Genomic DNA, 16169 nt, shown 5'->3' with positions numbered 1-16169 from the left:
TGCTTTCCATTCCACCATCAATCATTCCCTGCTGCATAACACACGTATGTTGAGTCTCATCTAAAATCCATTGAAGGTTTTAAATGCATTTCAGCATTGTTTGTAGCAAACCATCTTTTCACCCCTAGTATTCTTAGGCCACCAAGAGGTAGCATACCTCCCCAGAAGGGAAGTTCCAGCCCAGCAGAGGACTTTGTCCTTGGGACACAGTGCTGCTGGAGCACCAAGTGACACTGGGACAGTGGCTTGGACAGGCAAGGTCCCCAACACAGCAAAAGTTGGTTTGTAAGCTCAGGCTTCCAGCAGGCAAGAAGAAAACAGTGCCCTCATGAAATTATCTGTGCCTTCTACATGCTGTGAAAGAAAGCATGTAATTTTTCTGAGGAATTTTCTAGACAGTTTGTAACCTCAGGTTTGAAAGGCTAACGTGGGGTTAACCATATATAAACTGTTAATTGTATTCAATTCTTCCCTTCAAGAGCTAAACACAGAGGAGTTTCTGTTTATTTGAAAAGCAGAGACAGCATTTCATCAAGTGTTGACATGCCTGCTCTTTGAAATATGACATCTATCAAGCCAAGTCAAGCTACACTCCAGCAAGAGCAATTCTTTGTTCCATTCTGGCATCTAGGCCAGGAAGATCTTGAGGAAGACACTTTTTCAACTAGTTCCACCATTTGTTCCTTTAGGATACTACCCCATTGACTCCAGAAACCTGAAAATAGTTGGTGACATCTGCTCAAGGTCTCTGCTGGGATAAGGACCACAGCAGTAGCTGGAGTGTCATTCAGCCAGCCTTTCTTATGCCACTTTCATGTTTCCAAAGTAAGAGAAGGGAGAAAGCCAAAAGAACAATCTCAAGGTAGTCTATAAATAAAGTAACAGCCTTCAACCTAACTCCTCTTTCAAAAATTGAACTCTATTAAAAAAAAAACAAAAAAACACCCAAACACCAAAACTATACAGCAGCAAGCAGAAATACATCATAATTCACACTATATGAAGCAAATACAGAGCTTAAAGGCATAGAATTTAAATGCAAAAGAAGAAGCTTTAACTGCCTTGTGCCTTACTGGACAGGAAAAAAAGTTTGTGTTAGTAAAAATAATGAAAAATGCTTTTCTGACACTGAAAATATCTCCAAAGACAATTTAGTTTTCAATCGAGAAAATCAATCATGCACCACCAGAAGTTCTCAAATGCCTTTAAAATTTTGAAAATACCTGCCTGATGCTTCATGAGACACACTTGTGTGCAGTTAAATTTAGTTGCAAAGATATTTGTGGAATTATAGCTTTTATATAGGAAGATTGTTGCACAGAGAAGAACAGTGGAATTTGCTTTCATGTAACAAATGGAATATGAAAAGTTCTAGGACTGTATACTTAAGTGTAACCTAAAGGCCAAGTTTCAAAATTGGAACTTGTTCTGAACAATAGAACTGAGTCCTCTTGATGACTGGGCACCTGAAAATACCATTCTTGCCACTAAGGCAACATTCAAAAGACAAAAGATAGCATAAAAGGTAAAAGATAACGTTTTATCAATTGATTATTTAATCAAGTTACATAAACCAGGAAACCAATTATTGCAATAAATCAGTTACTTAATAAAGCACTTCTTTCTCCTTTTAGAAAACAAACTCCTCAGTCCCAGAAAAATTTCAGCCAGCAAAGAATTGCAGACAAGATTCTATCTTTTGCCATGTCCTTATAAGCCACCATCAAGTTTAACACTGACTTAAATCACCATGTAGTGAAGGAATACCAAAACTGTGGCCTGCACTCACCTTGCTAAGTCTAGAACTTGTTCATTTATTAGCCCAGAAAAACCCACCTCTATTAGATTCTACTTGGCTTGGATATCACATAGTCCAAAGATTTCAAGGAAGCACAGGCTGAGCTTTTGTTTCTTGCAACATTCATACAAAGAAGTGAATCAATAATTCTGTGAACATGGATGCAAAAAAACCCAAAGCACATTTTACCTATTGATCTGTACAGTCACACATCCAGGCACAAATCCCCCATCATGGTAGTCAAGTAGAAAGGGAGTCAGAAAGGTTATTGATGGGAGAATACACAAGACAAAAATAAATTTGCCATGAAGCTATGCCTAACAATCAATTTTATGTTCTGCAGAAAGATTGCACGATAAGAACAGAGGCAAAGTTCTTAGGACCACCATGTTAACACAGTAATTTCTGACAAAGTAATTCAAAGAGGGATTCCAACTACTAAAAAAGCAAACAGAAAAAATTACCTGAATATATTTAATTATCTAAGTAACACAATGCTAATCTATTTCTAGTGATTGATTGCAGAGTCCACATGTACCTGCCAGGATCATATCTTTAAAGAAAATGTTGGATCATGTTTTCAATGTTGGAGATGGGTTTCCTCACCATCAACAGACAGTAGCTTTTCCACCACTCTCCAGATTTTGTCCTAAAAATTCCACGTGGACCTGCCAAGTTCAGCCAGGGCAAAATTCTGCATTCTTCCTGAGTAAGTTCACTACAGTTTTCTAAGTGCGTTGCTTACTGTGGAACTGTGTTTTGGATTTGCTCTGAAAAGAGGACTGATAACATGGAGATGTTTTCATTACTGCTGAGCAGTGCTCAAAGAGTGTAAATGGCTTTTCTGCTGCTCCCTCTGCCCCAGCAGAGTAGGCTGGGGGCACACAAGGAGCTGGGATGGCAGACAGTGAGGGCTGCTCATCCCAAATGACTCAGAGACATCCCACACCACATGGTGCCCAGTATATAAAACAGGGAGAAGAAGAAATGGGGAATATTTGGAGTGATGATTACATTTGATGCAGCCCTAATTTCCAAGAGATGGCTGACCACCTGCCCATGGGAAGCAGGGAATGAATTCCTTTTTTTGCTTTTCTTGCATTCACTGCTTTTGCTTGGCTTATTAAATTGTCTTCATCTCAACCCTTGAATTTTCTCATTTTCATCCTCCAGCTTTTCTCCCCCATCCCACTGGTGGGGGAGTGAGCAAATGGCTGCATGGTGCTTAGTTGCCTGCAGAGGTTAAACAACAACAAAAAGAAAAAATTAAAAAGTTTGCTTTATTTAGAAGTAAGACTTGGAGCAAAAGTTGAGACAGGGACCACCTCTATGACTTCATCCATAGTGCAACTGTAAGACTGCGATTTCTGTGTTAATAAAATACTGTAAACTCCAGTCTCAATACTGGTCACATCTGACTTTCTGATTAGTAGAAATTTTACAAGCAACCCTTGTAAATGTTTGTATGTGTCACTGTCATATTTTCTGAAAAATTCCCTTGCCCAGGATTCTTCTCCTGGGAAGCTGAGAAGCCTCAGAGAAAAAGGAAAACAGTATTATCTCATTTACTTCTCCTGTGTTTTGCTGCTTTGGAATGTTTGGAGTTGGTTTATCCAACAGGTGGCTGTTTGATTGGTTTCATGTGAATTATTTTAATCACTGTCAAGCTGTGTAAGACTCTGAGGAGAGAGTCTTAAGTTTTTCATTATTATCCTTCAGCCTTCTGTAAGTATCCTTTCTCTATTTGTTAGTATAGTTTTAGTATAGTATTCTTTTATATAATATCATAAATAATAAATTAGCCTTCTAAGAACATGGAGTCAGATTCATCATTTTCCTCCCTTTGTCCAGGGGACCCTGAAAATACCACATGTACACCCTCCTAAACACTGCCAATTACTCTGCCTCTGATTCTAGTACCCAAAATTATATGTTCAGTGAAAAGGCAGCTTGTAATTTATCAGTACCTACTGCAAGAAGTACAAGACCTAAACCTTTAAGATATCAGGATGGTCTAAAAGGAATTGCAAAATGACAAACGTTGACAGATGATTGCAAACTCAATACACTGCCTCCACAATTATGTTCTTCCTCTTTTAATTGTGAAAATAGTAACAAACATTGAGCTTATTGGTAGCCTTGAAACACCATGAAAGGGGCCAAATGGGAAAGGCTGAAGAGTAAACAAGGAAGTCAAAACTTAAGGTCCCCTTGTTTTCTAGCTCAAATTAGCACAAAGCCTTATAGTTTCTGTGGAAACTTGTCTATTTGGCACCACAAGAAAAAGTTGCAGTCTCAAAATGAGAAATAAGTCAGAGTACTAAAAAAGCGATGAAATTAATGTTAAGGTACTGAAAGCAACCAAAAGGTAAACTGCTGGTTGTAAGGAAGAAACCAAAGATGCATGTTTAAAATATATTATGCTTACAAATAATTATCACTTCAAAAGTGGAAAGGAATGAGAAAACTGACTTTAAAACCCCAAACCAAACAAAAACAAACAAAACCACAAAGAAACAAACACCAAACAAACAAACACCATGTAATGTGAAGTGAAATTCCCAAATGAGATGAAACCAAAAATGTTGATGGGCAGATGAGGCAAGTCACTTTTGTGCAAAGGCCAGGAAAAATTTAGCAAGTTGAGAAGAGAGGAAGATTGTTTCAAGAGTTTTATAATGAGTAAAACAAAAGGAAGATGATAATATTTTCTTGTTGCAAGGAAAAAGGAGAGCAACAGACCTTGTTAAACTATGAAAAAAATGAGATATGCAGAAAGAAAGGGATCAACACTGTCGACAAAATGGGAAAACAAGATTATGAGCCAAATTCCTAGTGTTAATTATTAGTGTTTGGAGGGATAATCATAAGATGATCAGTTCTAGAGAGCCTTTTTTTCCTCCCAGATTCATTTTACACCCTTCACCCCAGGCTGGAACTAGGTGAGGGCAGTGGTGTGGGAGCATCTGCCTCAAGTGACTGAACTCTGTATTTTCCCCAAGCTGAGTGCCATAACCCTTGCAGTGCTTCAGTGCTGCTAATTTGGAACAAGTGGTATATCTTTGGAACAGGTGGATATCTTTGAAGATAGAAAACCTGGAAACCTGACCAATATGCTTTCCTGTTTTCCTCCCCTCTGAAATAGTGGATATTGATTGTTGCCACCACAGGATATCAAACAAGTGATTTTGACCTGAGTCTGTATAGGAATTCCTTTGGTTTATGAAGGGCAGAAGAAGATAACAGTTCCTTCCCAGACCTCCCCATTATCTGTGCTTTGCTTTTCCCAGCACAGCAAAGGAGTTCAGAAGGAAAGCATATGGAAATCAGAACAGCAGAAAACAAAATTTTATAAAAATAAAAGTAATAGGCACCACATTTAATTCTACTGTAACAAATACTATTAACAGAAAGAAAACATGCCAAAAATGTGTTGTATTAAACTCTGTGAATTTTGAGGATGACAAGATGTCTAAAAATAAATTAATAAAAACTATTTGTACTTGTTTGAGTGGCCCTCACAATTTCCTTCCTGAGGTAAGTGAAGAGGCCAGTCATATCCTGTGTGAAATGTACAAACTGCATTCTTCCAGAAATGAAGAAAAAAGGTGAAACCCCTGAGCATTTGTTGCATCATTTAGTTAAATTACCCAGAGGACAAGGTAAAATCACTCTCAAAAATAATAAGATGTCATTCAGCTTATTTTGATTATCTATGAATTGAGAAGATTTATGTTCTCCAAAGGTTTTTGTTAAGAAAAATAAAAGGAGTGCATAAACATAGAGTCTCCATTATTCCTAACTGGAGTATTGAATTACTCCAATTTCTGTCTAGTTTTGACAGAACTTTTAATCAATTGAAGTGAGCAGCAACAATTGGCAACTCATACTAGGTGTTCTATAGAGTCTTGAAGAGCAGGAAAGCCAACCATCCTAGCAAATTCATATTCTATTTCCATTGTTTTTTATTTTATGGGTGAAAACTTCCAGAGTTTTCTCCCATAAAACAGAGTTCATGGATTTTTCAAGACAGACATTTCTAAGAAACACACAGGTCAATATAATTGCCCTTTGATTGATACACTCCAGGAACTGCCTTTCTGAAAGACTAGCTTTATTAAATCCAGTCTTTATTCTGTCAAAGTGAGTTTTAAAAAAAGGCATTTTGCCTTTCCAAAGCTGACAGGGCAAGAACATCTATTCATTAGTAATTTTCTCTTTAAAGCCACACTAACAGAGCTTCCCCTAGCCAGGATCCTGGAAGGTCCATGCAGACCTTGGGCAAAAGAGAATCAGGCAGGAGGAACATAGAGTATGGAAACATGAGCTTTTGATGGTGGCTCAGTTAAATAATTCATTAGTTCGCTTAGTCAGGTTCAGCAAAACGTTTTTTGGGTGAAGGAAGGATTGAGTAAACTAATACTTCAAAAAGGACATTTTCTTTGGATGTTTTTTGAGTGTCAAAATCAAAACCTTTAGAATATAAAAGGCAAAGGTGTACCAAAATAAGATGGGAATAATCTTAAATGTGGGCTGACTCAAGTTAATTTAGTGATTTCATAAATTTCTTATATTTAGTTCTTTCTCAATGCCTAGGTAGAGAAAGCAAAAATCAGTTTTGACCTCCTACTCATGGTCCCAGTGCCATGCCCATTATCACTGGCCTGTTATTCCTTATTAGGTCAGGAAAATAATGGGAGAAAAACAAATGAAGGAAAAGAAGAGTTAATGTACCTACCAGAAGAAGACTTTGCTAACAAGAGAATTTATTTTCTACAAGGAAGTCTCAGAAACAAAGTTTTTCCAAGATATTCAAGAAGGCACTGTAGAAATTAGCATGTATTTCAGTAAACAGGTAGGACAAACAGTTCATCTTCGGCATATATCATTAAGTGCTTTTGAATCAAATTTGGTAAAGAATTTACTACCTTTTTTGTTAACAGCACCTTAAGAAATTAATATTGGCATCTGACTACAATCTGAGTTTACAGAAAGCCTGTTGCATTAAAACACAAAAAGTATAAAGTATACAGAAAGTATAGCAGCAGAACAATGACTATTGCTTTTTTAAAAGATTTATGATACATCATGTAATTTAGAGTGCTGTTTTGAAGTGTTATCTGTTTTCTTTTCATACACAAAAGAATATATGGATTTTAGAAATAACAATCCCAAATAGTCAAATCTTCAAAACAGAAGCCTGAGGCTACCTATTCCAAAAACTATACAGCCAGATAGTTTTGACATAGCTGTCCTGCCACAAGAAGTGGATGTATTTGGATCTGAGTGACTCCAGCATGCCCTCCCTCTTCCCCCACAAAGGCAGGAGCACAAAATGAGAGAGATCTAAATGACTACAAATACTTTTGCATATATAGATATATAATTCCTCAAGATACCATTCCCAATTTCTTTTACCAGCAAAACAGCACACTTTAGGACTGAGGTTAACAAGCAGCCAAATCCTTTCTCACCATATACTTTTGGAAAAAGACACTTGAGTCTTCCAGTACCACTCAGAACTTTCAATTTATAACATTCAGCTCCTGCACAGATAATTCCATATAACTCTCTCTCTCTCCCATGACATCCTTTCTAAATTTTACTAATCTTGTGTTTTCAGGAAGAAAAATAAAAATAAGGTTTTTTTCTTTGCTTATTATTTTGGTTTTTTAAAATCAGATTAACATAGATAATATTACAATGCTGGTACAAATATCACAAGGGTTTATAAAGTTTGCCAGAGTTTCTATACATTTTTGGTAGTGTAATATTGAAACAACCCATATTTGGGGTCTCTAACACTGCAAGAAGTAGCTTATATACAGTGTATTAAGTGACATCATTTGTTTCTTGACTGCATATTGTCTAGAGCCATCAGCATTTACAGTTAATTCAGTGTTCAAACATGAAATACAACTGTATTCTGCATCGCCAGAGAAGCCCCCTTTACTTACCAAAGTTCTTGATTCAAGGCCATCAGTCCATTCTACTTATGATGCTCACAGGCTTCAGACTCGGCTTTTAAAAACACATTGTTACAGTTGCATATAGACACATAACTCAAGACTTAACTTGTAAGAAACCTGAAATTCCTAAGTGACCTCCCCATCTACAATGAGTCATTTGGCATCTTCCAGCATACTGGAGACCTGCTCATCAATTTATGCTCATTATTCAAGTAAAAAGGACTTAAGCACAGAGATAAGATGCAAGTATTTCACTGTTGTGTTCAGGCTTTTCAAGTGTAAGACACACTGTGCTACAGGAAGAGTTCTCTGACTTCACTCTGGCTCCCATTTTTCCGCTGTTGTTACCAAACCTGCACTCATCTGTTTTGCAGCTATTGACTTCACATTTCACATCAAGGCAAGTTTGATCTGTGAGGTCAGCATACCCTTTACATAGACATACTTCTATTGCTACTGAGATAATTTGGGAAACAAAATCCATTATTACAAGTCATTAGTGTCTTTTCTTGGAGTCTGCTGAAAGCCCCATTCTCCACTGAAAGTAAATAGCCCATTAAATGAAGGAAGTACATGTAAATGAAGCAAATGAAGAAGATAAATTACGCCTCGGGGAAAAGTTAAATTTTTGCTCAGTTTAGTTTCCATTTATCCACACCCTGTAAGGACAGAAGTCATGACTCCTGGGGAAGAGGTGAATGCCTCAGTGTGTTAGGCCTCTCTGCTACTTCTGAATTATTCTTTAGATATAGGCTCATTTCGTGTATTATTAATGAAATTCTAGTTCAGAGGGCAGTGCCAAAGAGTGATAGACCTTCCAGTTGCAGCTCATGGTACATCTTTACTCCATCCCTGTATGACCTAATTTTCTCTTCCTCCCCCTTTCTCTTCACTTGCATTCACGATAGGAGAGGCCCCAAAAAACTCATCAGTGAAAGAATCACATTAAAGGCAAAACCCAGTAGGTGTTCTTCTAGCCTTGTACCATTCCAGTAAAAGTCACAGAGTCAAACCCATGTGGTTTCCTGCATTTCTAATTTCAGGACAGCTCGAGTGCTGCACTCTGACTTGGCCAATGAAGATTTAGGTCAAGTGTTTTCAGTCTCTTCCAGACTAACAAGAGATGAAGTGGAAAAGCAAATATCAGGGATAATAGGGTTTAGATCTGCACAAATATTTACATCTGCAATATTCAGATAAGCTTTGTTGGCTGTGAGAAGTCTGAAGAGCAAATAGACCAGGTTTTGGAGGAAATTCTACTCTCAGCAGTACAACAGAGAAATGGTTCTGTATTTCTATATTAGGAACAGCCTGTTTTCCATTGCAGACAAAGTGCTGTGGCTGTGACACTTTCATTCATGTTATATATTAAAGACTCTTTTTTGCAGAGTAAATATCTTAAAAATCAAGATGGGCTTGATTTTTTAAAGATTGCTCAACATCTCTAAGATGTCAATCCCTCCCAACCTCACATTATCTGCCATGTCTAAGGTGTCACTTCTCCATTCAAACTCCCACGCAGAGAGAGTCCAGGTAATCTGAGCACCATGGAAGTCTCCGATCTGTTCACCTAAAGATTTCAGTAAGGCTCTACATGGAAAAAAAAAAATTCTCTACTCTGTACTCAGAACTTATCCATACTTTTGTTATTTTTCTTCTTTTGTTATTAATCTGCAGTGTATTTTGATGTACGTGCAGATCACAAAAAAAAAAAAAAAAAACCTCTGGATTGGTACCTGCATCAGAATTGAAAATAAAACAAAATAAAAATATGGTTAATATTTTTCTGTCACAGCAACATTTCCTGAACATCAGAGTGTATTTCAGAATACCACTTTGTCAGTGTTCACTTTTTCTAAGTCTTATATTTAAAAGTAGCAACACTTCAGCACTACATGGAAAGCTTTTTTAAGTGAAATCTCTCTATATTGAATCCTCGGCTTTATATACCAAAAGAATTATATGACAAGCACTGCATAATAAATTTTAAAATATAACCTCTCAAAGGAAACGATATTGTGAACAGCAAATTGAACAGAAGGACAAGGAGGTGTTCTCTGTCACTGCTTTTCTGTAGGTTAACACTGAGTACTTCATGTTTTCATAGCATTTCCTGGTGATATGAACAACTTTACATGAGTCCTTGAAAAATTATTTTCAAAAATAAACCAGTTTAAAATCTAAAGTGCATTGCCACTAAATATAGAGATTCCCAAGGCTGCAGCTGTGGAAATGCAGTCCCCTGGGGCAGAGAAACCAAACCTCAGGGCAGCACTCAGATGTAGGATGTTGATTCCCTGGAGGTTTTTATATTACCATTTGAAACAAATGCAAACAAACAAACCACACCAACCCAAACCTTAATTCTAAGAGAAAAATGTCTGTCAATTACTATAGTTTGTATTTTTTTCTGCCTGACAAACAGCATTGTTGGTAAATAGTCTACTGAAAGAAATAGGGTCCATCATTTTAGTATAACCAAGAGCTCCTTAATTTTATCAATAGCCATGGCTGAGCAAGCAGAAGTTCATTTTAGGAACTTCTTTTTAGGAAAGGAGTTCCTTTTAGTAACTTTTAGGAAAAGACATGTGGAAGGCAAATAGGACTTGTTTACACTTCTCCATTTAGACTTCAACCAACACAGCACCACACTAGAAACTACAAAGGGCTTGTCTAAAGACTGGTAAAATAAATATATCAAGGAAAACTTTACAAAGCAAAAAAATGAGATGGAATTTCCTGTAAGTGATCATATATAACAACCCAAAAATACTAAGACAGTGCATCAGTATTCATTTGATTCTGCTCACGATGCAAAAATATCATCCAAGAAAGTCTCCATACTCAGACAAAACAGAGATGTTTGTTAGCACTCTGATTAGATGTGAGTTATTCTTCTTCAGGAATATTAAACAGTGTTACCAACAAATACTCACAAGACAAAATTCTTTTTAAAAGAAAATATTTTTTCCTGAATGGAAGAATCAAACGAGGAAGTGTCTTTATTTATTACCTTCTTTGCAGAATTCTAAGCAACAGTATGTTGCTTGTACTGGAAGTTCATTTAATTCTTTATCAACAAGACAAAAAAGGTTACTTTTTCATTTAAGGAATATGGCTCAGCAAATCACCTAGCACACGCACAAGTTCTCTAGTGACGCTTGTAGGGGTAAGAAAGGTATTTTGAAAACTATGCAATAGGATCCCAGAGGAGCAGACAGACACCTAATTCCTGACCTTACAAACTCTGCTGTCATAGAACAGAAAATTTCAGAAGTGCATCGACTATGAAAATTCTGTTTTACAAAAGTTACTGAAAGCTTTAGAGAAAGAGAAATTAGAAAATTTCTATTAGGGAAAGCACAAGCCATCTGCTTTTCCTGCAAAGGAAAGATCCCAACCATTTGACCATTTTAATGTGTACGAACTGAATTTATAACTAGAAAATGTTCCAAACACATGTTGCAAAGTTGAAAATATCATTTTGATTTATTTGATTCATATCTTCACCTACCAATCTGAAAGGTGCAGACTTGCACTGCACTTCAGTTGTCCTACTACAGGATATAGTGTCAATATTCAGATATTCTTCACTTGCCAACTCTGCGTTTTGTTCTGGGCAAGGGAAAACATGATGAAAATAAAATTACTCTTTGGGAGTTGTGAAAGCCATAATGCATACATAGTCAAAGAGAAATCAGAGTAGCCATTCTCAGAAGTGGTTTCCCATGTGAAGAGCTATCCAATACTAAAGAAGATGTGTTTATTATTAAATAATAAATATAAATTAACTGAGATTCCATTAATTAACTACAGATGTGTCCCCTTGGTTATATTAGATAATCCAAGGCAGCGACAGTCTGTATTTTTCATGTCTATAAATTTTTGGAAGAATTTAAGTTTCACGATGCTCATAAAATTGACATTTTTGTGAGTATAACACCTGTACATAACACCTGGCCAATACAAAAACAGGCAAAAGGCATTTCCCTCTTTACATATGACAAAATAAAAAGAAAAAAAGCAGTCATGGAGCCACAGTGCTGGGCACTAGAGAGCACAGCTTACAGACACACTTGGCCAAGTCTCCTCTCAGAGCAGCAGCTCAGGCTCCTCTAACTCACACAAAATCTGTATCGTCTCCTATGGAAAGCTCATCCATCTGTAATGCCAAGGTTACAGGCTCCTGGAGCACCCCTGCCACGTTCTAGAGAGTTCAGGCGACACAGATTCTTTTTAAACGATCATTTGTTCCCGCCCTTTAGCTGAACTAAAAATTAATTCCTCTAATGCTTGCATGACAGCATCAATTCCTATGTTTTCCTTGTTGGGTCTTACGACTGTAAGTTTAATTGCCACATTACATGAATAAATAGACACAGATTTGAGGAAATAAATAATAGAAATGTATCCTTACCAGCTGGTGCAGAATGTGAGCAGTGAAGTTGAAATCCATGATGATGATCAACACATGATTGACTGGGTTTGCCTTGCTTCAAGTCTGGCTTGGAATCTCTTTTGCTCTCAGTCTCATCTGACAAAATCTTATCCAGTTCAATTGTAACAGCTGACATTTTGATAGCTTCAGTAGACATTCCAATTAAAAAAACCCCAAAAACTGAATAAAAGGAGAAGTGAGTTTTAGTTCAGCTTGCTCAGACTTGCAGTCTGAAAACAATTCCTATCATAAAGAAAAGAACACAAAAAACCAGACTGTAACAGTGCAGAAAGTTCAGGTTCTTTTTTTTTTTGGTGGTGTTGTCAATTCAATGACAGAGAAACTCTAAACTCTATTTCCATTAAGCTGTTCTTCCATCTCTGGAGCATCTGATAAACACTGCAGCTCATTTCTGAAAATGGAAAACAACTACTTTAAAAACTTCTTCTGTCCTTGCAGTGAGAACCATGTTATGAATAGCTGCCAGAAACACAGCAAGGGCAAGCAGAGACATTTGTATGCCTGCTAATTGGGGACTTCCTAACTTTGAGAGTCCAACTCTGATTTTGTTCCTGGGAGGGGCCAACGCCAATGGGAGTGAGTGCATCCCAGCCCAGCCCATGCTGGCACCTGTGCCACAAGTCAACACCCAAGTCATTGTATAGCTTGTGTGTAGGAGGATTAATTACCAAAAGCTGTGTAATTCCTTGAAAATGAGTAAGAAATGCATCACACTTACTCTGCTTATTATTTTAGAGCCTTGAGCATAAAAAACCTGTCTTTCTAAGCAAATATTAAGTAAAAATTAAGGAAAGTGGTTTAATCTTTCAAACTTTAAAATTATTACTTTTGTTTCCTTAAATGCAACTAAATCCCAACACAACTCAAGGTGTGAAAATGATCAATCACTTTCTAACCTGTGCCAGTAGAGTCTGAGCGCTCTGAAGAAATTAACAGATCTATTTACCAGTGGGATACTTCTTTAAATATTTAGGTTAAGGAAATTTCTATGAGATAATGGGACATGATTGCAGCTAGGAACCCAACTGAGGTAAAAAGGCTAATACTAATAAGTAGAAAAACATGGAAATGGGACCGTAAAAATCAGTCAGAGGGGAAGCTTTCCAAGGAGACCAGAAATATGTGACAGTTTTGCTTTCATTTCCCTTCAATTAATGCACATCAGGGGCAGGAAAAGCTTGATGCAAGTGTCACAACACTAAACAAAACTTTAGAAAGGGTTATATAACAGGAAAAACAAGTGTGGTTTTTGGAAGGCAAACCCAGCGTGGCTTACACCAAAAAAGGGAAAAGGCAAAAATATCAGACAAAAAGCATTGCATCTTTTTTGAAAATAGCCCTCCATTCCAGTCTCTCTTAAATATGTAAAGTCTACTTGTGTAATTTATGCTGGCTGAACTAATCTTACCTTGTCTTCTGAAAGAAAGTTCCCCAAATGAAAATGTTGGCTGCCAAGTTTTTCAGAAATTTTACAGGAGGTAACAGCCCTATCTGTTTATTCAAAAAAATTTATTCCAAAAAATCCATAGCTTAAATTGCTCTTTCCTGCTCATAAAAATTTAAAACATGTATTTTACATGGAGGTGTTACATAAATGAGTCCAGTGTAGTAAAACTAATAACAAAAGAAGCAGCTTAATCCTCTAAAGGCAGAGCACCTCAAATGCCCAGAGGCTGGATAATTTCTTCAATATTCAGTGTCCCAAGAACTTTATCTTAGCTTTTTCTGGATTCTTGTAACTTTTCCTGGACATGGAAGCAATTTCACTTCCTGTACAAACCTTTGTCTGAAGGGTTTGTGTTTCTTCCAGTAACATTAATGTCAATGGGACTGCATTTTTTTTTTCTCCCATTACCATGCTGCTGTTTAAACTCTGAATATGTAAATCAGTCAAGAGCAGTCTGTGACTGTGTCACACCCAGGTCACTCAGACCCAGGGCTAAACCAAGGGTGTTTTGCTCTGGGTGGGTGCAAAGGAGAAAATTTCACCCAAATATTCTCAAAAAGCTCCACAAAATTTTACTGGCAAACTATAGAAAATTGAGGAACATTGTCAAAAGAGCGAATACAACACAACATCACTTATCAGAGCACAGACTTCAGCCCACTAAACACAGAAACCCTTTAAACTCATTTGATGCTGTGTTCCTTCAGAAGAGAGATAGAAGAAGAACAAAGGGAGAAAAACAGAAAGGTAGGAATTTTTTTTTGCAGCTGATTTTGACATACCTTTTCCATTAACCTGAGTAGGAAATACAGGCAGATTAAATCCCCGCCTTGGGCTGCACAGGGAATGTTCCTGCCACGGGCTCAGCTCCACCCAGCACAAAAGCTGGAGCAGGACAGCTGGATAAAGAGTGTCAGGGAACTTGTACACATGACAGGAACCTAAACCAGGGTGTGCAAGGCTCTGCTGCTGCTCAGGGGGGAGATGCTCTCATTCAGCACCTGAGGCACCACTTGCACTTCCAGCAGGGACGCCTGAAGTTTGGCAAGCCTTGGAAACACAGGAGGTGTCATGGGGCAGCAGGAAAGGCACCAGGCAGTGCCCCTGCATCTCCTCACAGCAGGGCAATGTCAGACAGCACAGGTAACTCACACAGTCCTGTGCTTCTCACCACTTGGAAACAAAAACTGACGCTGTTCTGACTTGCCAGTCTGTGTTTTCACCATTATTTAAGCAGTTTGCACACAGTAGCTGTTGAGTCAGTTGTTGTTTTGAGTCACAGGTTGATGTGCTCACCAGCACAGTGACACTGGAGGAAACAGTCTCCCTCATGCTGACAGCCAATGTGAGAATGCAAAGGGAAACTGCTCCTAAACTTCAAGGGTTAAAAGAGAAGAAAATAAACCCATGATTTTTCACTAAGTATGAGACACTTTTGAACTATAACCATAATCAGTCAAGTGACTGGTTTAAAATGTTTATTAAACCATCAAGAATTTGCTGTAGTAACACTAAGATTTTTTTACAGTGAGCTGTATTACTACTGAGTGTAAAAAAAAAAAAATTACACTTTACCTTTTCACAGTTGCAGAACTCCCATAAGAACTGAGAAAAGCCTTTTTAAAGTATGAACTTCTGGAACTATTTGTTTCCAAGTTAGAAAATCCAGCTGAACAGCTGTAGATATAGGACGTGATCTACTTTGGAGTAATCATAAAATCCTAGAATAGCCTGGGTTGGAAGGGAGCCATAAAAATCACCCAGTTCCAACACCCCTGCCATGCACAGAGATCCTTTCACCAGACCAGGTTGCTCAGAGCTCCATCCAAACCTGGCCTTCAACACTTCCATGGATGGGACATCCTCAAATTCTCTGGGCAACCGCATCTAGTGCCTCAGCAGCCTCTGAGTAAAGAATTCCTCCCTTATATCTCACCTAAAGCTATTTTCTCTCAGGTGGAAGCTCCCCACCCTTGTTCTGTCACTTCATGCCCTTCAAAACATCCCACCTTTCCTGCAGGCTCCTTCAGGTACTGGGAGGCTGCAATTAGGTCACCCCAGAGCCTTCTCTGATACAGGAGGAAAAAATCCACTTCTCTCAGCCTTTCAATCAGGTGAAAACCAGAGATTTCACCTGAATAATAAGGGAGATTGGGTTTTGATGCCATGCCCCTAATGTTAACTTATCACCCCATATTCTCTGGCAGGAAATAATTACCAGCCATTCCTAGCAGGCTGACAGAAGGGAACTAGATGGCTAGCAAAGACAAATAAAGCATATTGTTTCCTGTTTACACTGCACATGAGCTTTGTGCAATTATCCCCCCAGTTAGCATGGAGTGGGCAAGTATCCTGGCAAACAGTGGCACATTGAGGGCAGCCAGACAAAGGCAGCTCAGAGCCCCTCTGAATTCTTCAGTGCTGGCTGCCATCCCAGCCCCAGCCACGCTCCAACACGGCTGCACAGTCATGGGGCAGCAGCAAGGGAAACCATTT

This window comes from Melozone crissalis, unplaced genomic scaffold (assembly GCF_028551555.1).
Source record: "Melozone crissalis strain CALT ecotype California unplaced genomic scaffold, PUWL_Pcris_2 ptg000038l_1, whole genome shotgun sequence".
Classification (NCBI taxonomy): Eukaryota; Metazoa; Chordata; class Aves; order Passeriformes; family Passerellidae; genus Melozone; species Melozone crissalis.
Note: the sequence above shows the minus strand (reverse complement) of the source record.